The 25,846-nt window shown below is 47.8% G+C and overlaps 1 protein-coding gene across 11 annotated transcripts in view; it reads right to left on the reverse strand.

Moving 5' to 3' along the window:
• The window catches only part of CHD6 (chromodomain helicase DNA binding protein 6), a 209,956-nt gene that overhangs the window by 174,945 nt on the left and 9,165 nt on the right, over positions 1 to 25,846 (reverse strand). Inside the window, exon 1 of one of the 11 annotated variants that reach the window (XM_075011567.1) lies at positions 6,955 to 7,072. The exons of the other annotated variants lie outside the window; for them this stretch is intronic. The gene's annotated coding sequence lies outside the window, so the exon portion shown is untranslated. Of the gene's footprint in view, positions 1 to 6,954; positions 7,073 to 25,846 lie in introns of those variants that run through there. 11 annotated transcript variants of the gene reach the window in all.

The following is a 25,846-nucleotide window of genomic DNA, read 5'->3' on the forward strand; positions in this document are numbered from 1 at the left end:
AATTTTTCTATATTCACTTTCTCCACACCATTCATGATTTTATATACCTCTATCATATCGCCCCTCAATCGCCTCTTTTCCAAACTGAAAAGTCCCAGTCTCTCTAGCCTCTCCCCATATGGGACCCGTTCCAAGACCCTAATCATCTTAGTCGCCCTTTTCTGAACCTTTTCTAATGCCAATATATCTTTTTTGAGATGAGGAGACCACATCTGCACACAGTACTCAAGATGTGGGCGTACCATAGTTTTATATAGGGGAAGTATGATATCTTTTGTCTTATCATCGATCCCTTTTTTAATAATTCCTAACATCCTATTTGCTTTACTAACTGCCGCTGCACACTGCGTGGATGTCTTCAGAGAACTATCCACTATAACTCCAAGATCCCTTTCCTGATCTGTCGTAGCTAAATTTGACCCCATCATGTAGTATGTGTAATTTGGGTTATTTTTTCCAACATGCATTACCTGACACTTACCCACATTAAATTTCATTTGCCATTTTGCTGCCCAATCACTCAGTTTGCTGAGATCTTACAGTACAACTACTTACAGATCTTACAGTACAACTACTCAGTTTGCTGAGATCTTACAGTACAACTAATTGGTTTAATGGCTGGCAGGGTGGTGGGAGGGACCCAGCCATTAAACCAAATGACTTTAGGTCCATTATTTCGGTGGCGGCAGGGAGCCACAGAGAGCCCCTCACTCATCCGACTACCCAAGTGGCTGCACCCCTTTGGTGGGCCTGGATCAGCTCACCACCGCCAGCAGAACACCTCCATACCAGCCTTCCTTCCACTGGGTGCATGTGGCTATTCGGCATAAGCTCCCAAGCCAGCACCACAGAAAGGTTAATCCCAGGGACAGGCTTGGGGCTGAGGTGAGTTAACCCTGGGATTTGGTGGAGGGGCAAGTTTGAAGGATACGGGGGTAAAGCCTGGGAATGGGGTTCCACAAAACTCGAGTTTAAAAAGCTTCCATGGCCAAATAAAATAGGGAAACGCTACTTGAAAGGCTTTTTGATCCAGACAATGTAACCAAGAGCAGGTACACAAGGGGCTCTACAGTACTGGACACTGAACAACAGTCTAGAAATAAAGTTTTAGTGTCTCAGTCTGTCCTGCAATTCACATTAATTCTCACAGCTAGCTGCCTTCTTCATCGATGCATGAGCCGAGTGATCCATCACTAAGTTTCCATGGGTAAGACCCACGTTTTCAGATGACTAGAGACAGTAAGTTTCACTGCCCAAAGGGAAATCATGTAGCATCACTAGAGGGAAACCAGAGATTTAGAGGAGGCACCCTGCTCTGAATGCAGTCATGCAGAAATGCAGGCATAGAATCATAGAAGAGTAGGACTGGAAGGGACCTCGAGAGGCCATCGAGTCCAGCCCCCTGCCCTCATGGCAGGACCAAACACTTTCTAGACCATCCCTGAAAGCCATCTATCTAACCTCTTCTTAAATATCTCCAGTGATGGAGATTTTGTCAAACTTCTGAGTGTGGCTGCTGGAGTATGGTGCTGCCAGCCAGCAGCCATGCCCCTAGATTCCTGCCACAGGGTTTCTGGAACTGCCTGTGCCTTTAAAAGCAGCTGATGACAAGGATCATAGAGTCCCACTCGTGGTGGAGAGGATGTCTCCCAGCTCCAGCCACCTGCTGCCATGGAAAGACCCATTTGTCGACAAAAGGGGACCCAAAGCACCTGCATGGTATTTTTGTCAACAAAACACTGTCAACAAAGGCATTATACCTGAATGTGGAGAGGTACAATGCTGCTGGTGGATGTGCCAAGCTTTGTCAACACATTGTTGACAAAGCACATTTTGTGTGTAGGTGCTCCGTGGGTTTTCCTAACAAAAGCCCAGTTTTGCTGGGGAAAACACTCATCTAGATGTAGCCATAGAGAAAAGACAATATTTGAGGTCCAGATTTTAGAATCATAGAAGAGTAGGACTGGAAGGGACCTCGAGAGGCCATCGAGTCCAGCCCTCTGCCCTCCTGCCAGGACCAAGCACTTTCTAGACCATCCCTGAAAGCCATCTATCTAACCCCTTCTTAAATAATCTCCAGTGATGGAGATTCTACCACCTCCCTTGGCAATTTGTTCCAGTGTTTGATCACCCTGACAGTTAGGAACTTTTTCCTAATGTCCAACCTGAACCTCCCCTGCTGCAATTTAAGTCCATTGCCTCTTGTTCTATCCTCAGGAGGCAAGGAAGAACAAGTTCCCTCCCTCTGCCTTATGACACCCTTTTAGATACCTGAAAATTGCTATCACGTGCCCCCTCAATCTTCTCTTTTCCAAACTAAACAAGCCCAATTCTTCCAGCCTTTCTTCATAGGTCATGTTCTCTAGACCTTTGATCATTCCCGTTGCTCTCCACTGGACCCTCTCCAATTTTTCCACATCCTTCCTGAACTGCAGTGCCCAGAACTGGACACAATACTCCAGCTGAGGCCTAACCAGCACAGAGCAGAGCGGGAGAATGACTTCTCGTGTCTTGTTCACAACACACCTGTTAATGCATCCTAGAATCATGTTTGCCTTTTTTGCAACAGCATCACACTGTTGACTCATATTTAGCTTGTGGTCCACTATAACCCCTAGATCCCTTTCTGCTGTACTCATTCCTAGGCAGTCCTTTCCCATTCTGTATGTGTGACACTGGGAAAGGACTGCCTAGGAATGAGTACAGCAGAAAGGGATCTAGGGGTTATAGTGGACCACAAGCTAAATATGAGTCAACAGTGTGATGCTGTTGCAAAAAAAAGCAAACATGATTCTGGGATGCATTAACAGGTGTGTTGTGTACACAGCCCTAACATGCTACATTTAGGTCTAGAGATCAGTGTGGGGAGAACATCATTTGCAACATTCCAAGAAAGATGCTCAAAACCAAGAGCAGCTCATGCATAATACTAGATAATCCCATTCCTGCTGCACTATTCTTCTTTTGTACTTTTTGTTACATGGGAACTCCATATGGAAAAACATAAGCACCTCTAATACTACAACTATATCCATTGTGTCCCTTGATTTTTCCAAATGATCTCACAAAAAGTACTCCCCCATCCCATGAGAGCTCTCAGCAATAGCAAGGAACAGGGTGGAGGGGGTACACAAGCTATATGAACCTTTCCCACAACAGGGATGAACTAACCACAAGCCACTTCAAGGATCTGCATCCCACCCAGATGCAAGCACTAGTGCCTAAATCAAAGAACTCCAAACCATTAGAGCACAGAGCATTTCAGGGGGTGCCTGGAGATCCACACTGCTAACAGCCCTTGAAGTCATCAAGCAGGGATTGCACCCTCTTGTCTCAGGACAAGGATTCTTGACACGGACAAGCAGGCTGAATCCAAAAACACAACCCACTGTTCATGCAGCCACAGTTTAAGTTAAGCGGCTGACTTTCTGGCTGCATCATCACCACTCACCTCCAAGCTGACTCAGCTATAGGGAGGTGCTCAGCATCCCAGTGCACCCTCACTGCAGGGTCTTTCCACTATCAACTTATCCCACTCTGAAATCATGGCAGAATCGTTCTGGAATGGGCTTACCCTCATTCTACAGGCACTGGCAGCTGGGAGCACACACAGGATAAATTTAACTTCTCTCCCCCAGAGCACCATGTAAAAGATAACAAAAATATGCAGTTACTACACTTAATTTGCACAAACCTGTGGGAAGGGACATTAAACTCCTTATTTCAAGGCTTATGCCAATCTTTGGCTCTGAGAAATCAGAGTGAGCCCCTATGAGGGGACCCTCTCCCATTGTGGGGTTCCTACACCTTCCTCTGCAGCCTCTGGTGCCAGCAAATGCCAGACACAGGATGGACAGACCTGGGTCTGCAGCAGTCTGGCTACTACTATGTTCCCAAGACATCACAGCTAGAGGGATAGGAATCCTCCCCTCTTCAGACATGGGAGCAGCGCTTATACAGTAATGCTGGCAACACCACAGCAGCTTCAGAGTGCCACTAGAGATACCCTGACACTTCCTCCAGACAAAGCGTGCTATCAAAATTCACTCTGAATCATTACATAGAGCATGCTCGCTCGCTCCAAAGCGCATCCTGCAGTATCCAGAGAAGTTATGCTGTAAAAGCAAAGAAACAGATGTGCACAGCCTAGATGACCCTGGCCGATACACGAGAGTGGACAGGTTAGACTCCCAGGACAAGAGGGACAGATAAAGAAGGGACAATGACTGTACAGAATAAGATCATGAGGGTACACAGATGGCCGACTTATGCAGAGATCACGTACTTGGCAACCTTTACATAAGTTGAATTTTCACCTGACTCAGGACCCAGGATACTGACCAATGCAGCAGCGCTGGTCAGTTTCCTGTCTCCTGCAAGTGCACTGCTGCTCACAGGAGACAGTTTCCTGGCTCCCACAGCGAGAAGGGGCAAATTCATGCCACTGCAGCTGCCACCTAACTTCCTCCAGCTGGGGGAGTTGAGCAGGCAGACAGCTGCAGAACGGCTTTGAATTGTGCTTAACTCATGTTAATGCAAGCTAAGTGCAACGCAAAAAAAAAAAAATTGCACAATTCAGGGGTTTGCTGCACTGATTTTGAAAGAAACAAGCTGCCTCTTAGCTCACTTTCCAAAAAAGGCTGCAGTTTTGAAATGAAGTCTCATTTCATACCAGAAAAATGACAGTGTGAAGTGAAGTTTATTTAGTAGCAACAGACCTTCCACACAAGAGAGCACTGTGAACAGCATCTACATAGAAGGGGCCTGGCACCGAAATGGCAGAGGGAGTGATGAAGGCAGTGCCTGGGCACAGAGGTCAGGACTGAGTTGGGCTGGAAGAGCGGGGTGCTGCAGCTAAACAAAGATGTCTGGGAAACTAAAATCTACATGGACTGCTTGGTGACCAGTCTATACTTGTGCTTATGGCTCCTGTGAATGCAGGTCAGAAACTGGAAAGTTAGGCCCAAAGAGCATGCTACAGAGGTCAGTAATAATGCTACCACTTTAAGCCTTGGGCCGGTTTCTATAGAGCAGGTGCTTAGCTGCTCTCAGTGAAGGGCTGAGTCAGAATCAAATGCCCCACAGGCTCTGCTCAGTTCACACACACACACACACACACACACACACGAAAACCTCAGACAAACGCCTCTTCAACCAGCACACACTACTCAAGTTCTGTGGACTGGGAGGAGCAGGGAAAAGAGTCCTTCCCCCCTAGCTCCAAACCACGGCCTTCATGCTTAAACATTCACCTTGCTGCTCTTCAGTCTGGACACCACCTAGTCCAGACACCACCTAGTCCAGCCCTCCTTGCAGGACATTAACCCCTTCCTTTCCTCCCTCTCTGAAGTATGTGCTCTCCTTCACGACCCACCTCCAGCAAGCAGACATTCTCTCTGACTCTGGTAGTCTAAGACTTAGCAGATCTTAAAACCAAATATCATGCAGCTCCAGCCATCCCCACTCTCAGCCCTTAAACCAAAGTTACAGCAAGACTCACTGCCATGCCCAATGTGAGACAGCATGGAACCTAGACTATCAGTGGTGCACAACCAGAACATCAACCCTAGGAGCAAACACGCATGGAGTGGTATGCTCACACTGAAATTAATGTGGAAGAGGAAGCAGGCAGGCTGAGCAGAGGCTTCCACCTATTTTGTCACAATCTGGGCTACGGATGGTTACAAGATAAAAGTCTACACACAGGAAATGCTTGTTTCAGTGCCTTTGCCAGGCACATCCTAGAAATTGCCAGCACTGTTAACCCTAGGCCCTGGCAGAGAAATAGCACCTCCTCTCCACACTGACCAAGACAGGGCTGGCTTTCTCACGATTCCCATAATGTGGGTTGGCAAACCTGATCCAACCAGACACTCTGGTACTCACTGAGTAGCACCACATGACTGCCAGGGACTTCACCCTAATCTAAAAAGAGAACAGGTGATTGGAGCCCTACAAAGCAACTGACTACAGAGATATAAAAGTGTTGTCCTGAAGCGAGACAAGGGACAAAACATCTCAGCTGCAGCCTGCATCAAGGATGGGTCTAGGGCAGGAATAGCAGGACACTGCAATGGGGTACAACTCTGGGACAGCAGGAGCTCCAGATCAGAGTTTTGGGGGAGGGGAGAGGAAGCAGGGGGAGAAAGATCAGCAGAGCAGTGTGGTGGATCCCATGTGACAGGATGGAGGATTAGCAGAGGAACACAGTGCGATTCCCGAACTGCTAATACTTACCCATCAGGAGGTGTGCTCCCACTGCCATCAACTGTTCCTTCCCATAGCAACTATTCTGTCAAAGATGTCAGTTAGAAAGACTAACAGTAACCAAACACAATGGGGTTCGGCTGTAAGTGCGTGTGCGCACGCATGCATATGCGCACAAAATGAAAACTGACATCTGTACCAGATACACATGCCTGGCAAGGCCAACGGCAACAGCTGCTGGCACAGACAGACCAGTGTTAATGCACACACAGTGGGTCCTGGGTTTCTGCCTTGTCACTCTCTGCTTAGCTTCTCCAAGGCCCTCTGATGCATGGAACAAAAGGAAAGGCCCACACAGTCTCCTGGGGCTGTTTTGTTCAGTTCTCTTATCACCTTTCATTCCCAGGCAGGGCTGCTCAGCTGGACACACATCAGCCAGCAAAACCACTGGAGCCTGAAGCCAGAGATCTCTGGTGCAGCCCAGTGGGAGGAACTCAAAACACCACATTCCTGTGGTTTGAGTGGTGAGAGGGACTCTGCTAAGGAAGATGCAGTGAAGGAGACTGTTATTTGCAGACACTGAGTTGCAGGGCACAGCTTAGATACACAGCTATTTCCCTCCCTCACCCCTCCCCACCTAGCCAATGCAGCAACATCAACATGAGAGTCCAAGAAGGCAGCAGGCCCCAAACAAAGCCTTTAAGGTAAAGCAATGCTCCCACAGCAGTTAGGCAACCAGATACTCACCATTCTGCAGGATGCTGTATTATGGGATGCTCCCTCCTGCCAGGCTCCAGGCAAAGGCATCTGTTCACAATTACAAGTTGCTCTCTTTCAGGCTGTCCACTTACACATCCCTAGAAGCAGCAGAACCATCCTCTCCCCACTGTTTCTTTCTGCAGCAGAATGTGTTTATACAGCTGCAGCTGTTCAGTGCATCCACAGTGAAAATCCAAGCTACAGTTCCAGCCTTGTGAAGCAAAGACGTAGTCCCACTGCATTCCCACTGCACTGCTTGAAGGGACCCAGACCCACAGAAATGGTCAATATGAAGCAAGAACTTGTATTTCTATCCAGGGCTCTGCAGTTCTCTCCCCAAGACCTCACGTCATGCCTAAATCACATGGAATAGGCAGGTGGCATAATTTGGTTGCATTTTTTGACTGAAAGATAACCCAGCAGTTCAGTGAAAGGTAGGAGTGGCATTGCTAGACAGAAGGCTAGGAACCTAGAACCTCACTACAAGGTCAAGGCAGAAGAATATCCCTTTCCAATGAGCAGGATAAGGAGATACACCCTCTCAAGGTAGAGACATCCATACACATGCACCCACTCAATGTAGGCAGACCCCCTCCCCATCCCCAATTACTGGATCTGTAGGTATGCAGTTTGTCTTCTCTGTGAACGGAGTGCTACTCTTTCCATTGTTGGCCTCTTCATCCCAGAAGCTTCTCTAACAGTGCATTTTCTCTGCTTCCTGGACCAGTGTATCCAGCAGAGATCCTAGCAGGAATAAATCCATTGACCCAGCCAACATTATACCAGGGATAGGGAACTGCAGCATGTGTTCTAAAACACCCTATCTACTGTCAAAGGAGTCAAGTGTTGAGAAGCACAGGGAACTCTTTGCCAGGAAGCAAATGCCTCTCAGAGTGCAACCTGGGTCAGGGCTCACTCAGGACATTGCGCAAGCACAGGAAATGGGCAAATGACATTTAATTCTTCAGGAGATTTTTTCCTCTCCTAAAATATTCTCATCTTAAATATAGAGCTACTTCACATCACTCCCTACGGCTGAGCAATCAGACTTGGCATTCTAGATCACTTAAGAAAAGACAGGATTCTAGTTTCACCACACACTCAAGCACTGTCCTCTGCTGGCAGATCCATGCAACAACATCCCAAAGGCCCAGCATCTGCTGAGAAAGGAGGCAGCAGCATGGCACAATGCAGATGAGAAACAGTTGGTATGGCTAAGGTCTGAAGAAGTGAGTCTGTCCAGCGAAAGCTCACCTAATAAATTACATTGTTCGTCTTAAAAGTGCTACTTTACTGCTTTTTTGTTTTGATAGTACTACAGCAGACAGGCCAAAAATTAAAATCACTGTCCTCTTCAGTTTGGCGTTCTGCAAGGTTTGCTGTGACAGGATATTCAACAGCTTTAGAAAAGGTTCATAAGTATGATTATGAGCCCCTACCAACAAACAATACCTTTACTCCAATGAGAGCTTTGACCCTGAAAAGGGAAAGTTACCTGAGACTACAGGGCATCCACCAGGCAGTAGTGGGCCACATGTGGCCCATTAAAGTTCTGTGTGTGGTCCATGAGACATTTTGTTTACCAGTGCCCATAATCAGGGTTGCCAGATTCCACTGGTTTTCATCAGTGCAGTTTTTTTCTTACCAGTATTTATAAAGTGACGTGTACATAAAGGTCACATGAAGTGAGGTGCCTAGTGACTGCACACAATGCTGCCAATGAGAGCCACACACTCCCTCTGCATCCAAAGTGCTGTTGTAGTTTGTCACACCCTGCAAATTCAAGGTATGCAAGTGCATTTAGCGAACTACCCAATCCTGGGAGATCATCTTGGTTACAACAATCTTACAATTCACAGAGTTAAGGGAGGGCAATTCATGTGACCCACTCACTAGCCTTGCTTGCCCAATGCTGCACAAGAGACTGTGCTATTGCTATTGATTTTATATGGAAGGTTCCCAGACACTATGGCGATGAGCTGCCATAACAAACTACTAAATTAGATGTTTCTTATGCCAAGAACACAACCTGTGCTAGAGTTATCTAAGCCTCAAAACTTAAGTTCCTTCTAAGCTGCACAGCCCTTCTGCACCCCGAATCCCCCATCCCCACCACCTTTACTTTCAGCTGGAATCTTCAACCTCCAGCACCCCAACCTCTCAACCCCACCCCTTCTGCACACTGTCCATCAACTCCATATTGGTGCACATAAGTCATTTCCACATATAGGCATAAAAGTTTAGAAGGAATACTATTCACAACTCTCCCACCAGGTCCATGCTACAGAAATGTCCAACCTGATAGCTAATGTTTCTGAATAAAGTGCCTTTACTGGGTTTCTGCTTTATTGCCTTTATACCTCAGATTTTTTAGAATTGGATAACAGAATTAATCTTCCTGGGACTCTTCCTTACCTCACTGCAAACACTAAAATGAGCCAGAAGCTCAAGCAGGACATCTCTGCACCAGGGAAAGAAAACCACCAAACAAGGAAGAGGGTTAGACTTTATGTATTCCCATAAGGCACACAGTAAGCCTGACTGATAATCTGACAGTTGGAGAACGGACATAGGTAGTGTAACTCATCCTGGAAATGGATAGGAAACCCTCTGTAGGCTTGCTGTAAATTAAGTTCTATTATTTGGTTAAGAGGCTACACATATGACAGCAAACATGTCCTTGAAAATCTCCATTCTCCTACTATTCACTTCTTGTACTTCCCAGGCTGAGGGGACTTCACAGCACTTCCTAGGGCAGGGACAGATACCAACCCCAGGCACCAGACCAAGAGGTTTCTGAAACTTATATGCAGCACCTGTGCTGCATGCCCAGATATTGGAAGGGATCCCTGCTCATCTCCTATGTTACAGGAAGCCCTCTGCCACAGTGATACCAGACCAAACCAAACACTGTCCCCAAAACACCACATATACCAGCACTGTCTGAGGTTAGCAACAGCTGCATTTGTCTCCCCTCAACATCTTCTACTCAGATGCTCTTGTAGTGGGGCGCAGCCAAGTGTAACATAGGTTTCCATTCAACTGAACCCCCATCTTCTACTCAGATGCTCTTGTAGTGGGGAGCAGCCAAGTGTAACATAGGTTTCCATTCAACTGAACCCTAACTCTGCTGTCTCTAAATCAGCTGGCCAAGAATCAGGCTCCAAACAGTGGCTTCTGGGCCCCAAGCAGCATAATCCTGTGTGAATTTTAATCCCCTCAGCAGCAAAAGAAAATTGAAAAAGCAGCTCTATGCAGTCCAACAGCTGTGCTGACAATAATAAAGGCAGGTGAGATACAGCCAACCCCAGCTCCTGCCCTGCAGTTAGGGCATCACAGCTTTGATCTATTCCACGCAGGCCTTGGTGGCACAGCAGCAAAAACGCCAGTATGCATGATCCAGCAGCAAGTGATGGGAGATATCCCTGAACCTCAGAAGAGGCTTGGCCTTGAGGTCCACAGGCTATCATCTCAGCCCTTGTACCTAAGAAGGGTCTAACACGTGGCTGTTTCTTGGCTTCTGTTCAGACACCTCACAACCAACAGCTACAGGATCATGAACTTATGGCTCTCTGAAATCAAAATTCAGTGCAAGGTCAAAAAAAATGCCCATCTTCTCCCAATGCAGAATAGCAGCAGGTGGGTGTGCACACAGCTCTCCATGATAGCAATGAAACGAGGTCCCAGAGGAGCATTTTAGCACCCAAATGTCAGGAGATGCCACAAGTTCAGTTTCTGTTGCTGCATTAGCACAGCCATGCTGCACAAAAGACAGTTACCTGTTCTGTAATTGGTGTTTTTCAAGCTATGTTGCTCATGCCCATTCCAAGTTGGGTGCCTGCCCAGTTGACAGAAGCTTTTTACCCTAGCCAGTAGCCATAGGTTTGGTGCGGCACCCCCTGGAGCAGCGCCTGCATAGCGATCCACATATGCACCACCCGATCCACCTCCCACTCAGTTCCTTCTTGCCAGCTAGTCCGACAGTGGGGAAGGCAGAAAGGTTTTGGAACGAACATGAGCAACGCATCTCTAAGAACACCAGCTACAGAACAAGTAACTGTCTCTTCTTCTTCGAGTGATTACTCATGTGCATTCCAAGTTGGTTGAATACAAGTGAATGTCTAGGAGGCGGGGTCAGAGTCCCGAAAAGAAGGTAGGACAGCCCTGCCCACCGGAGTGTCTTCCTGTGCATACTGCGTCAAAGCGTAATGCACTGTAAACATGTGAACTGAGGACCAAGTGGCCGCCCTGCAGATGTCCTGGGTAGCGACTCTGGGCAAGTACACCACAGCGGATGCCTGTGCCCTGGTAGAGTGAACACTGATTGGGGGGGGACGGACCCCACCAGCTTGTAACACTCTGTTACAAGCCACTATCCAGGAGCAGATCGGAAGCCCCTTCTGTCTGCCACTGCAACAAACAGCTGTTGAGACTTTCTGAAGGGTCTGGTCCTGTCCATATAGAAGGCCAGCGCCCTCCAAAAGTCCAAAACATGCAAACTCTGCTCCCTAGGACAGGCATGAAGTTTTGGATAAAACACCAGTAGGACAATGTCCTGGCTGACATGAAAAGGTGAGACTACCTGTGGCAGAAACGCCAGAAGGGGTGTCAATCTGACCTTATGCTTGTGGAACACCATGTAGAGCAGGTCCACCATCAGAGACCTTAGTTCTGACATACTCCTGGCCGAGGCAATAACCACCAAGAATGCTGTTTTGTAACTGAGAAACAGGAGGGAGCAGGAGGCTAGGGGTCTGAAAGGCGATGCATAAGTTTTGACAATACCAGGCTGAGGTCCCACACTGGCAAAGAGGGTCAGACCTGTGGTTTGACCCTTTCCATCCCCTTCATGAACCTTTTTACCACAGGGTCTGAGAAAGCTGACAACAGCCCCACCCCAGGCTGAAAGGCTGAAATGGCTACCAAGTGCACCTTTACAGAAGATAGTGACAACCCTTCCTGGCTCAAGGACAACAAGTAGTCCAGAATCAATGGTATCAGAGTCTGCCCCAGGGATAACCCCTTTGAGTTGCTCGAACAGAAAATCTTTTCCATTTGGCTATGGATGCTGCCCTTGTGGAGGGCTTCCTACTGTTTAACAACACGTGTTTTAGAGGTTCCAAGCACGAGAGCTCTACCACCCTCAGCCATGGAGCTTCCACGCTGTGAGATGTAGCGCTTGGAGACTGGGGTGCTGCAATCTCCCCTCCTCCTGTGTCAGCACATCAGGGCGTAACAGAAGCGCCACTGGGTAGCAGACAGACAGCTCTAGGAGGGTCAAGTACCAGTGCTGTCAAGCCCACGCCGGGGCCACCAGGATGACTGATGCTTGATCTGACTGAATTTTGAGTGGTGTTTGGTGGATGAGTGGCACCAGAGGGCCCGACCTGTGAATGCTGAAGGCATCTGCTCAGAAGCCCAGGCTTTGGGTCTGGTAAGAGCAGAACATCGGGCACTTCATAAGAACGGCCATACTGGGTCAGACCAAAGGTCCATCCAGCCCAGTATCCTGTCTGCCGACAGTGGCCAGTGCCAGGTGCCCCAGAGGAGGTGAACCGAAGACAATGATCAAGCGATTTGTCTCCTGCCATCTGTCTCCAGCCTTTGACTAAAGGCTAGGGGCACCATACTTTACCCTTGGCTAATAGCCATTTATGGACCTAACCTGCAAAAATTTATCAGGCTCTATTTTAAACTCTGTAAGAGTGCTGGCCTTCACAGCCTCCTCTGGCAAGGAGTTCCACAGGTTGACTGTGCGCTGTGTGAAGAAAAATTTTCTTTTATTAGTTTTGAACCTACTACCCATTAATTTCATTTGGTGTCCTCTAGTTCTTATATTAGAGGAACAAGTAAATAACTTTTCAATATTAACTTTCTCCACACCATTCATGATTTTATATACCTCTATCATATCGCCCCTCAATCTCCTCTTTTCTAGACTGAAAAGTCCAGTCTCTCTAGCCTCTCCTCATATGGGACCCTTTCCAAATCCTTGATCATTTTAGTTGCCCTTTTCTGAACTTTTTCTAACACCAGTATATCTTTTTTAAGGTGAGGAGACCACATCTGCACGCAGTACTCAAGATGTGGGTGTACCATAGTTTTATATAGGGGAAGTAAGATATTTTTAGTCTTATTTTCTATCCCTTTTTTAATAATTCCTAATATCCTATTTGCTTTACTGACTGCCACTGCACACTGTGTGGATGTTTTCAGAGAACTATCCACTATAATTCCAAGATCCCTTTCCTGAGCTGTTGTATCTAAATTTGCCCCCATCACATTGTATGTGTAATTGGGGTTATTTTTCCCCAATGTGCATTACCTTACATTTACCCACATTAAATTTCATTTGCCATTTTTCTGCCCAATCACTCAGTTTGCTGAGATCATTTTGAAGTTCTTCACAATCTACTTTGGTTTTGACTACCCTGAACAGCTTGGTATCATCTGCAAACTTTGCCACCTCACTGCTTCACTTTGAGATGGGTGGAGAAGAGGTCCACCTGGGGACATCCCCACGTCTGGAAAATTAAATGTAATACTTCCAGATGTAGTGACCACTCATGGTCCATGAAGGACCTCCTGAGGTGATCCACGAGAGAGTTTGTGGGCTCCCGGAAGGTAAAATGCTTTCAGGAGAATTTTGTGCTGAATGCAGAACTCAAGAGTGTGAGGGCCTCGCAACACAGGAGCGTGCACCCCCTTGTTTGTTTATACAGTGCATTGCTGCAGTATTGTCTCTGATGACTGCAACACACCACCCTTTTAAGTCACTCTGGAACACTTTCCATGCCAGCCGAATGACTGAGTTCTCGAACATTTACATGGAGTCAAGCGTCCTCCTTTCTCCACAGGGTCTAAGTCTGGCACTCTCCCAAATGTGTCCCCCCACCCAAGCCTGAGGTGTCTGTGATTAGAGAGATGGAGGGTTGAAGTGCACTCCCGTGCAGACCAACCCAGCATCCAGCCATCAGTGTAGTGACAAAAGCACTTGCGGAGGGACTGTCACTGATGTGTCTATGTTGTCCCTGACAGGCCAGTACACTGAGATGGGCCACACACACATCCATAACCTGGCGTGCTGGACTACGAATGTGCATGCCGCCATGTGGCCCAACAACCTGAGGCAGCCTCTGGCCGTTGTGGTGGGGAACTTGATCAATCCGTGGATGCAACATGCCATAGCCTGAAACCTGCTCTGAGCAGGAAGGCCGTGGCTTGTCCCGCATCCAGTACGGCGCCTGCAAATCCCATGACTTGAGTAGGGGTGAGAACTGGCTTTGCCTCATTTACTATGAGACCCAGAGTGTTGAACATCTGTTGCATCAGCTGCATGTACTGCACCACCTGCCGCTGTGAGAGACCCCTGATTAGCCAGTCATCCAGGAAGGGAAAAAGGTGCACCCCCTGGCCTGTGCAGGAAGGCTGCCACCACTGCCATGCATTTGGCGATGACCCTTGGGGCTAAGGAGAGACTGAACGGAAGGACTGTGAACTGATAATGGTCTTTCCCTACCACGAGCTGGAGGAACCTCCTGTGGGGCAGATAAAGTGCTATGTGGAAACATGCATCCTGTAAGTTGAGAGCGGCAAACAAGTCCTCTCGTTCCACAATTGGGATAATTAGGCCCAGGAATATAATATGAAACCTTATCTTTTTCACAAATTTGTTCAGGTTTCGCAGGTCCAAAGTGGGCCTTAGCCTCCCTTTTGCCGTCAGGATTAGGAAATAACAGAAATAAAACCCATCCCCGAAACTGTTGGGGAACCTTTTCTATAGTCCCCTTTTGTAGGAAGGGCTGTACGTCCTGCCTGAGCAACGTTTTGTGAGTGTGTCCCTGAAGAGGGATGGGGAGGGAGTGTGGGAAGGGGGGGTATGAAGAAAATTGGATAGCATATCCCGTTTTTAACATGCGAAGGGCCCATTGGTCCAACGTTATGCTGTACCAGGCATGGTAGAAATGGGAAAGGTGGAATGAAAACAAAAAAACTGAGCTGGAACTGGGGTGGTGACCAGTGTGTCGCTCTTGACCACCCCATCAAAATTGTTTAGACCCCGGTGGGGGTTTTTTGACTCTAGCCTGGGTCTGCTGGCCCTGACATCTCCTATTGCAGTGTTCTCCCCCACCCCCCAAATCTCCTGCTGGCATCCCGGTGCTGCTGCGGGAATTGTCTAAAATGGGGCCGAGGGGTAATGTGCCATCTCTGAGTTGCAGGGGTGTGCAGGCTTAACGAACACAGGGTGGCCCTTGAATCCTTCAGGCTGTGAAGCCTTTTATCTGTTTGTTTGGAGAACAGAGATGGTCCCTCAAAAGGGACCTGTATAGTTTGCTGGACCTTGTAGGGGAGCCCTGAGGCCTGTAGCCATGCTCCCCTTCATATGGCTATCCCAGAGGCCATGACCCTGGTGGCCCCATCTGCTGCATCCAGTGTGGCCTGAAGCACTGCCCTAGATATGAACTTCTGCTCATCCACCACAGCATTAAACTCAGTCTTGCTCTCTGGTGGAACCAGTTCCGAGAAGCAAGATAAGGAGCTGGCCGTGTTATATGCATAATGGTTCTCAATCCTGCTGGAAAAGTGGGGTTCCGCAGGTATCTGCGTTAGGACCGGTTCTGTTCAATATCTTCATCAATGACTTAGATATTGGCATAGAAAGTCAAGTTATTATGTTTGCAGACGATACCAAGCTGGGAGGGGTTACAACTGCTTTGGAGGATAGAGTCATAATTCAAAAGGATCTGGATAAATTGGAGAAATGGTCTGAGGTAAACAGGATGAAGTTTAAAAGGACAAATGCAAAGTGCTCCACTTGGGAAGGAACAATCAGTTTCACACATACAGAATGGAGAGAGACTGTCTAGGAACGACTACAGCAGAAAGGGATTTAGGGATTATAGTGGACCACAAGCTAAATATGAGTCAACAGTGTGATGCTGTTGCAAAAAAAGCAAACATGATTCTGGGATGCATTAACAGGTGTGTTGTGAACAAGACAGGGGAAGTCATTCTTCCGCTCTACTCTGTGCTGGTTAGGCCTCAGTTGGAGAATTGTGTCCAGTTCTGGGCACCGCACTTCAAAAGAGATGGGGAGAAAACTAGAGAGGGTCCAGAAAAAGAGCGACAAGAACGATTAAAGGTCTAGAGAATGTGACCTATGAAGAAATGCTGAAAGAATTGGGCTTGTTTAGTTTGGAAAAGAGAAGATTGAGGGGAGACATGATAGCGGTTTTCAGGTATCTAAAAGGGTGTCATCAGGAGGAGGGAGAAAACTTGTTCTTTTTGACCTCTGAGAAAAGAACAAGAGACAATGGACTTAACTGCAGCAAGGGAGGTTTAGGTTGGACATTAGGAAAAAGTTCCTAGCTGTCAGGGTGGTCAAACACTGGAATAAATTGCCAAGGGAGGTTGTGGAATCTCCATCTCTGGAGACATTTAAGAACAGGTTAGATAGATGTCTGTCAGGGATGGTCTAGACAGTGCTTGGTCCTGCCATTGGGGCAGGTGGCTGGACTCAATGGCCTCTCGAGGTCCCTTCCAGTCTTAGTGTTCTATGATTCTATGACATCTGCTAACCAGAGCCTGCTGGTTAGTGATCCTTCATTGAAGGCGACCAGTTGAATAAGCCTCCTTGCCATAAAAGTCTTGGCATTTTGCCTCTCTGTTCTTAGGGGAAGGGCTTTGAAACCCCTGTTGCTCCCTGTGGTTAGCTACATCCACAACAAGGGCATGGGTGGGAGAGTGGATAAAAAGATGTTCGTTGCCCTGGACAGGAACAATGTATCGGAACTCACTCCTTCTGGCCGTGGGTAGGGCCAAGGACAGGGGTCTGACACAACTGTATTTGCCATATTGGCAATTGTTTTAATAGGCAGTGCAATCCCAGCAGGTCAGATGCTACTAGGATGTCTTTAACCAGGTCCGTTTTGTCCCTGACTTCCTCTGCCTGCACGCCCAGGCCCTGGGCCACCCTTCACAGCAAGTGCTGGTACGCCCTACCACCCTCCATTACTGTGGATCCCGAGGACCCCCACCAAGGCCTCATCTGGGGAGGACGACAGCCCGGCACCCTCCAAGGCCATGGGCACGGGGAGGTTCAAGTTCCCCAGTTTGAGTCCTCGGCACGGTGGTCTGAGGTGCTGTGCTCGGCGCCTGGGGTGGAGCACCCCTTACCAGAGTGGGCTGTATTGCCACCATGCTAGAGCAGCTCGGCACCTGGGACAACACCATGATTCCTTGGTGCCGCAAAGGCGGTGCCCAAAACTGGGTCAGTGCTGACTGCACTGTTGCCAAAGTCACCAAGGGCACCTCCGGCACTGTCAGCACTTGAGACTGCTCTTGCGAAGCCCCTCTGAATGAAGCTGATGGCGTCATCCTCGGCACCTGAGTGCCGCTGGGCGCCCTAGTTGGGAGTACCACAGCCTGCTCGTGTTTCGTGGACTGCCCAGGGAGTCCAAAAAGGCCACCTGGGTGCACCCTGGGAGGGTATCTGCCAATCCCCAACCGCAGGGTGACAAGACTGATGCCAATGTCCACTGGGCCCTGATGACCTTGCACTCCCACTTCAGACTGAGCTGGAGTAATCAGAATCTGACTCTGATACAGACTTCGATGCTGAAGACCACAGCGGTGTGGTGGGGCCCGTGATGCTCACCGACTCCCGTGTTCCTTGCGTCACGCGATACTGGGCACCGAAGGAGGTCACTGCTTGCAGGGGCTGGTTTAGTGTCAGGACCCGTGCCGGTGCCCCTGTTGATTGTCCCAGTGCCTGCGCCTGTGATGAATGCTCCTGCGGCAATGAGGACTCCCAGTGCAGCGTCGGTCCCACCACTGTTATCTGTAAGAGGCCCTGCACTGCACTGAAAGCCCCTGGTACTGAGGGCAGCCTTGGAGAGCGTGGGCTCCCGCCTCACACCAGTGTCGATGCCCACACTGCATGACCCCAGTCATGGTGTGATCTGGCAGACACCTTAGAGGGTTCTCCATGTTTCACCCTCTCGTGTGACTGGCCTCATTCCTGCAAGGCACTGGGAACTGACTTCTGTGGCCCCATGAAATGCTATGTGCAGAGTCTTAGTCTTGGGAGCCAGGAGCTTTCTGACGGCACCAATGGTGCTGGAGCATGCTGCACTGAACTCCTGCAGGAGAAATGTCCGGCTACAAGGCTGCCTCCATCAGTAAAAGCTTCAAGCACTGTGCCCTGTCCTTCAAAGTCCTAGGCTTGAAGGCCTTGCATATGGTGCACTGTCCTCGAACGTATGCCTCACCGAAGCAGCTCAAACAAGTGAGCCACCTAACACTTTTGGGCATTCGTTTGCCACATTTTGAACAGGTTTTGAAACCTGGAGAGCTGGGCATCCCCTGATGCCAAAGCGCTGAGGGAGTCAGAGTCCTGCCTTGGCTCATTAACTGTTAATTAGAACTATTTACAACTAAAAGGTAACCATCTAAAGTATTTGCTAATTACCGACTAATTTACAAGTAAAAGCTACCATCAACTACACAAGAAGTAAAAACGAGCTCCAGCAAACGACAGTGCAGCAAAAAGGAACTGAGTGGGGGCAGGTTGGGTGGTACATATGGGCCGCCATACAGCTGTCACTCCATGGTGCACCGCATCAACCCTATGGCTACTGGCTAGGGCAAAAAGCTTCTATCAACTGGGCATGCGCCAGCACACATCCAACTTGGAATACGTATGAGCAATCACTCAAAGAAGAACTATAGCATTTTCTGACTGCGCTCCTTAAGTATGAATGCATTCCATTAGGAGAATTCATCTGTGCGTCATGTGGACATTAACCCTTCATGTTCTCAGCAACCAAATTTTGATGTGCTGTGTTTCTGAGCAAGGTTAAATTGAATGTAGTCCAGGAAAAGTTAGCAGAAAAATATGCAGGGGAGATGTGCCTCTCCTCCAGAGCAGCAAGCAGATAGGAGCTTAAGCACATGCACTGGTGAGAGGAGGGGAGAGAGTGACTGTTGAATCTGCTCCTCTCCCTCTGGGGGCCCATCCAGCCCCATACAGCAAGGTGAAAGGAGCTATCAAGCTCCCAGTTTACTCTCCTTGGGATCTAGGGGTCTGCACTGAGAAAGCCCTCTAGGAACTAGACCACAAACAAGGCGATTTGACTACACAGGGAGTCTCGAGGAGGTTGCATGGGGGTCATGAGATACCAGCTCCCTCTAAATTATATTTACATTAAAATTACACCACCCCCACAGTTTTAAATTTAAGGGTGGTCACACTCAGATGCTTGCTGTGTGAAAGGAGTCATCAATGCAAGAAGTCTGAGAATTACTAAACTAGACCCCACACTTGACTGAGCGTATGCTGCTTCCAGAGGGAGGCCTGTGCACAGAGACGGGCCACCAATGGAGCCATCCCAGATCTGCAAGGTTACAGGCTGCTGACCTCCAACCTACACTGTCTCCAAGTGGGAAGGACGGCTACAGCAGCATACAGAATTCAGAACTTTTCCTGGAGTAGCAGAATAGAAATGCATTCTCTGACGACAGTACATTCACATAGCTGAATATGGGTTGATTTTAGCATCTCACTTTCTACCTTTAAAAATTAGAGAGAAAGTTGCATTTGATTCTGGCAAGGAAATTTCCTGCATGCAGTAGGAAGGCAAAACATCTAGGAACACCTACTTTTGTGACCATGCCATTAGCACCTGCCTGCAGAGGTGTCCTCTACAGAGTGACCCTGGCACAGCATTTACACAATCCACACAGCGACTGCATGAAGGCAGTGGGGCCATGGAAGGTACTGGGAGGTGCCAAAAGTGAAATGTAAGTTCCTCACAAAGGGGGGAAGGGAATGACCAGCTCACCTACCAGGCTAAGACACCCAAAAGGAAGCCTGGACCCTGCTTTCCACCTTCTCCTCATTGGCCTGGGAATTCATATCCCAATCAGCTGCTTTGAATGCCTGGGGCTGATATTCCAGAGAGCCTGGGCCTCCCAAACACAGCGAAGGGGGGCAGATTCTGTGGACATGGAGAAGGTATGAGCATAAAATTATCTAACAAGGTGCAGAGGGCTGGGAAGAGAAATGTCAGGGAGCAGGCTCAGAAACAACTGTGTAGCGTGACAGCATGCTTGCCTGGATACCCATGCATGCACACACAGCAGTCTTCCACAAACCCCAACTGACCAAGTTTTAAATGCCTTTCCTCTCTGAAGAGTCTAAAAACAGCACCTCATCACTGCACAGATCTGTTAGTTGGGGATACCGGAACAGAGCTACCCAATTATTTAATGCCACAGCATCAACCACAGCTCTGAAGATTTTCCAGTTTGTGCATTGTGGGAAACTGGCACAACCCTACTGAAGGTAATGGCTTCACTCAGATGTCACTTAGAGTTAGACTTAGGTCCGCCTGTGCGTCTGGGCACACTGGGAAACAAGTGCTCTCCAGAGATTTCAGTCTGATGCCACTGTTTCCGCTTCTTCCCACGTTATACCAATGCTCTTAAAGTCTTCTTTAACCATGCTTCACCACGTTTTCAGTGGTCATCCCCTCTCTCTCTTTCCTTTAGATGTGTCCAGCAAGATGCAATCTACGCTCTGCCACAACATCCTGCAGTCTCCGCAGACCACATCTTCGTAGGATCTCTTCATTAGTAATGCGATCGATGTAGGTAACACCAAGGATCTTTCGCAGACATCGTTGGTGGAACACATTCAGCTTAGGTGACATTCTTGCAGTGTTTTTCCATGTTTTACTGGCATCGATTGCAGTGGACAAAACAACAGTGCTATAGAGTCAAAGCTTTGTAGCAAGGCCAATTGTTGACGCAGACCAAATCGGGCATAGTCTTTGGAACACTGCCAAGGCTTTCCTGATTCTGCAGTTGACATCTGTCTCAACATCCCCATCATTGGGCAGAGTGCTGCCAAGCTAGGTGAACCACCGGACATCTTCTAAGGACTGACTTTCTACCACTATTGGCATGTTCACATGAGCTTTTCCGATCCGCATCACCTTTGTTTTATTGCTGTTTATCCTCAACCCAACTTTAACTGCTTCTTTTTCTAAACTTGTCGTCATGTCCTGCAAGCATTCGCCTGTTTCTGCAAGCAGCGCAATATCGTCAGCGAAGTCCAGATCCGTGAGCCAGCACTGGTTTTTCCAAGAGATACCAAAATTCGTCCTGCACATTGCTTTCCTCATAATGAAGTCCACAGCCAAAAGGAACAACAATGATGATAGAACACACCCTTGCCACACACCAGAGTCAACATGAGCATAATTTAATGTCAAGAGCCTCAATTACTAGCAATGATAAATTATGACTGTACTCAGCATGGCTTGCAAGCCCTCAGTGGAGTATGCAATCTTGTTGGTAAAAAAAAAAAAAAAAAAAAAAAAGCCCCTTTGTACACCCAGGAAATTTGACTGAATAAAAATGCATGTTACTTTTCAGAGCAGAACCACACAGTAGCCGGGGCTAATGTGTACACTGCAACATGACCTGCAGCGCAGTCACAGTTGGCCAGGTCAGCTGACTTGGCCTTGCAGGGCTTGGGTCACAGTCAGATTCTGGCTGGAGACCAGGACCCAGCTGAAGCCTGAACACTTATACTGTAAGTTTTAGTCCCATAAACCCAAACCTGAATCGTGCAACCCAGAACCTGTCACCCAGCACCAAAGGTGGTTTGTTGAAGTGTAGATATATTTAGATGGTTTACAAGCATGTGTGGCATTACTAGTTTCAATTGACTAAACTCTTTCATGTCCAGCAGCCCCAAGACCAGGAGGTTGCTGGATATTCAAATATTCTGAATAATAGAGAGATATACCTAGCAATGCATAACACAAAAGGAAAACAAGATTAGATATTAAGAAATGTATGCAGAGTACTTTATTTACCAACAACAGTAATATTGTACACTGTAAACTTAGGCTATTTGCTCTGTTTGTATTTACTTTCACTATACTGTACTTAAGGAAAACTTAACTAAAAAGTTACTTATAGTTAAAATGCCAGTTATTGGAGAGTTCCAGATGATAGACTGCTGGATATGAAAGAATTTACTGTACCACTTAAATCCATTTCTCCCACCACCCCTCCAACAAACACACACACTCCACAAAACCTCCACTCCCTGTGGAGAGACAGTCACAACCACAATTCAGCTTCCAAACTTCAGTAACTTTTGGTGTAGTTTTGTCACGAGAGAGAGAAGAACTTTTTGCTGTATGAAAGGAAAAGGTCTATATTTCTGCTGCCCTGAGGTACTGCCCTGAGCCTTAACTTTGGAGTTTGGACAGTAAAGCCACACTCCTACTGACGCAGGGAGCGGACAGTGGGATGTTCACACTTCTACCCCACCTTCACTACAAATTTAGCACCTGGCCTGATCTAAGTAACTTGCTTAAAAGTTTTCCACTTAAGACAGGTTTCTAGAGTTAGTGAGCACCTCCAGCTCCCCTGAAGGTTATAAGCTGAGGACTCAGTACCTCTTGGACAGGTTGGAGAGGAAATCAAGCATTGTGTGTCCCAGGCTCAACATCCAGACTGAAACACTCCAAAAAAAAAAAAAAAAAAAAAATCACATGCTGCTTTGAAAAAGCTGGCCCTCCCCTCCCAGTCCCTGTCATCCACTCAATAGAGATGATGGCACATACCAGAAAAAAGAGAATTCTCACAGCACTGCACTCAGCACCTGATTTCCACATTAAAACTGACAAAGCAGCTCCTCAATTCCCTCATCAACCACAAAATCTGGATAACACCACTACCTTACTTCATGGGAGGCTGAGGAACTGAACTAATGTTCTTAGCAGGCATTGAGATTCTTGGGTGTAGACATCAGTCTCCTCCTACCTGTCTGTGACACTGCAGCAGAGTGCAACTCCTGCTGGGAGAGCTTGGAAAGAATCTTAACCTCAGAAAGAGAGCCCAAGGTCACAGAAATAGGTATTTCAAGAAACTACTGTAATTTCATATTTTACTGCCCAGAGTCTTCTCTAGTAAATATTTCCCATGTTCACTGACAACCTTTAACTGTCTACATTAAGGCCAGACTGAGGGCTCTGCCCTACAGAGCTTATCTTTGTGTTAAAAGAGCGTACACAGTACATAGCAAAACCGGCTCTGCACTCTGTCACTGCAATATAGATAGCACACTGAGGGCAAGCCTTGTTCTGCTTTTTTGGAGCTCACTGCACTCCAGGGAGCTCACAGCAGAGAACTGCACAAGTGGACTGCAGAAAGAATTCTGAGGGCACTCCTTGCATTCTCCTCCTCTGAACCTCTCTGGGCTCTATTCTGCATGCTCTTAGGACAGGGTAATGTGCTTTGCTCACATAGCATATCAAATGCACACTGTGCACTCTGAATGGTTATTTAAGCCACATGGAAGTAGCATTGAGAAGTCAGGGTACTTTATGCCAGGCTGGGTCAATGCTGCCGCTGCCACTCTAAATAAGGAGACATATGTCAGCAACACTATGATCCCGCCCCCTCTGCATCTGCTTGAATATCTGGCTCCTAAAAGGGAAGCCCACTTTTTCCCCCTTCTCAAAAAGAAGAGAGTGTCCTGCACTCAAGACAGAGCCTTCTCTGCCTCTAGCAGCTTGTCTCCTCCAGGAGCCTGTTCTGGCAGTGTGCTTCATGGTGCTCACAACCCGGGCACCTGGCTCACACATACAGCAGGCATGCTGTCCAGGCAGCAGCAAAAGGGCAGGCAACCACTGCAGAGATCCAGGATTTGAGACAATTAATCTTACATAGATGTACCACATGCTGAGCCATATCTCAGGGGCTCCCTGGCTCTTCACCGATTTTTAGCCTCCCACAAACTGGATAAAAGAAATATGAGATGAAGATAATTAGCACAGAGGAAACAATACAAAACTGCAGCAGCTACCCCTGCTAATCTGCACCCAGAGCCTCACGGCGGAGCACTCTACCCACCCCAATGCTCTCTAGAAACATGAGCAATCAGGAAGATTAAAGCAAAAACCTATTGTTCCAGGGGTTTTGCAAGTGCTTTTCATGGAGCAATGGTTCTCATCTCCAGCCACAGCTGCCACTGCAGCCCCCTTGGAAGCAATGTTTCCAGCCCTCAGCAATAACATTATCCTACCACATAATCCTCCACTCCAACTGTTTGGGCATGTGAAAGACACAGCCATCTCACCAGCCAACCCCACACTTCCAAGGGCTCTGAACTGATTCTGAAGTTACTTTTCGGACAGTTTTCATTGTTCTCAGCTGAAAGGCACTGGAACATCCTGGAGCCACCTAGAAAGAATCCCTCTACCTCAGTGTTTCCCAAACTGAAAACATCAACATACCCCTCTCCCACTGCCACGCCAGTGCTTATCTCCTGACTTTTAGGCATTTATTTTCTGTGGCATACCCCTTGAAATCCTTTCCTGTATCACCAGTGGTATGCATACCATGCTCCGGGACACACTGCTCTAGCTGATTTAGCTACCAGATTGTAAGGCAATGTTCAATGGCATTCCTCTCTGCATTATGTTTTCCAGCATGCTTTAAGAGTTACTTAACCTCGTGTCCCTTGCTACCAAAGAGAGGGTATTACTACCAGGGTCTTATCTGGAAGACAGGAAGGCTTCATTTTGGAACCTCCCTGACCTCCTCTCATTTTTTCATTCTTCCAAGCACACTGCAAAGCCTGTTCAGGCTCTAAAGCAACTTGTGGCTTGAGAGGGACTGGGTGGAGCACTCACTTTCGTAAGCAGGCCTTTCTGTATGTTTAAGTTGCAGTTTGTAACGTACAGGCTCCATACCAAAAGCTATGGATAGGCACCTATCACAGCATTTCAAACCTTTGCAGAGAAATTAAGTGCTCCGAAGAACAGCGGAGGAAGCAGTCCCCTCTTGCTCTAGACCCAGGATCAGCACCCTGTGGCTCCGAGCACTGCCACTGCTGCTGGCTCCTCTTGCGGCTCCAGCAGCTGCTGCCGCTTAAATAAAAGTTTCAATTCAGTTGCCTGCTGTTGAGCCAACTGAATTTAGTTTGTTGTTGAAGCAGCAGCAGCCAGAGCTGCTCAGCAGGCAGCTGTGGCAGGGAGCTGCCCCATGTGGGCGGAAGCCAAAGCCAACAGGAGAGCTGGGGGAAGGCAGCCAAGCCTGCTTCTGCGGGAGCCGCACAGCCCACCAAGTAGGAAGACATGGTGAGGCGGCCACCGCTGTAGAACTGTGCATGCTGAGGCCTTTGGGTGGGGGAAGTCGGTGCTCAAAGGGGTTAAGCCTGGGGATGGGGAGACAGGTAAAGCCTGGAGAGGAGGGTAACAACTTTCAAACTGGTACAAATCATTGAGTGCACAGTGCTTAAAAACAGGGCGATAAAAGCATGGTTTGATGTTATTAAGGTCTGTCTCATTCACATGCATTGCAGCTCCTGAAGGACTGATTTTGTAACTGAATTTGAAAAAAAATGGCTCTTCTTGCTAATTCGGTTGCAGACCCCTGCTGTAGACAGACCCCAATGTGCAAACTCAGATGACTTTACAAATTAAAATAAAGTTTTACTGCTTTTAAACACTTATCAGACTTGCAGAGCCGACCACACAGCTCCAGGAGAGAGAACTGGATTCCTTGGCAACCGTTGAAGTTGCCCAACTTACAATTGCTGTGACCTGTACAAACCCGGAGAAGGTAAATGGGAATGCACAACTGTCACAAAGGCATTAATGGAGGAGGAGTGAGCTCAGAGTGAGATTCCAGTCCCGGAGGAGTACACAGAACAGGAGTTGGGTCCAACAACTTTTCAGTCATAAAGCTGAGCATATGTAATCAGAAGTGAGTGAAGAAGGGATGATAAATATGGAGTCCCAGGAGGCCATTTTTACAGAATCCCCTTCCATAACAGAACCTAGCCCACTGAAAG

Source organism: Carettochelys insculpta, chromosome 17 (assembly GCF_033958435.1).
Source record: "Carettochelys insculpta isolate YL-2023 chromosome 17, ASM3395843v1, whole genome shotgun sequence".
In the NCBI taxonomy this organism is placed as follows: Eukaryota; Metazoa; Chordata; order Testudines; family Carettochelyidae; genus Carettochelys; species Carettochelys insculpta.